This window comes from Falco peregrinus, chromosome 3 (genome assembly GCF_023634155.1).
Source record: "Falco peregrinus isolate bFalPer1 chromosome 3, bFalPer1.pri, whole genome shotgun sequence".
Classification (NCBI taxonomy): domain Eukaryota; kingdom Metazoa; phylum Chordata; class Aves; order Falconiformes; family Falconidae; genus Falco; species Falco peregrinus.
The window spans coordinates 86080049-86080646 of record NC_073723.1 but is presented as its reverse complement, the minus strand read 5'-3'; the positions used below and the strand labels follow the sequence as shown (position 1 = coordinate 86080646).

At 47.8% G+C, this 598-nt stretch overlaps 1 non-coding gene across 1 annotated transcript; it reads left to right on the top strand.

Moving 5' to 3' along the window:
- The first annotated feature begins 276 nt into the window (after positions 1 to 276).
- On the top strand, positions 277 to 349 carry TRNAF-GAA (transfer RNA phenylalanine (anticodon GAA)). Its single transcript has one exon. It is a non-coding gene; the product is annotated as a tRNA-Phe (tRNA).
- Positions 350 to 598: the final 249 nt, after the last annotated feature.

The following is a 598-nucleotide window of genomic DNA, read 5'->3' as shown; positions in this document are numbered from 1 at the left end:
TCCTGATGAAACTCACTTCCTGCACTTCTCTCATTGCTTCTGAAACCCTTTGTAGTTCAGCCATGCACAGAGTCCCTTGGAACGCCTAGAGAGGGCAATCTCATCAATGTACATTAGTACCTGAAGGGAGGGTGTAGAGAAGACTGAGTCAGGCTCTTTTCAGTGGTCCCCAGTGACAGGATAAGAGTCAAGTGTCCACAGAACCAGTCTGAATGGTGCAAGTCTGAGCGTTCATTATCTTCCAACAAGTTATGTGAAAAACTGTCCTGCAGCAGAGCTGAAGTAGCTCAGCTGGGAGAGCGTTAGACTGAAGATCTAAAGGTCCCTGGTTCAAACCCGGGCTTCAGCAGTGTTTTCCTGTAGTTTTCTGTGCCCAGTGCTGGGCTCTCCAGTATGAGACACGGACATACTGGAAAGAGTCCAGCAAAAAGGGGTCATAAAGATGACAAGGGGCTGGAGCATACCTCCTATGAGGAAAGGCTGAGAGAGCTGTTCAGCCTGGAGAAGGAAAGTATCAGGAGGTATCCTACCACTGTATATGAATACATGAAGGGAGGGTGCAAAGAAGATGGAGCTTATTCTTTTTAGTTGTCCCCAG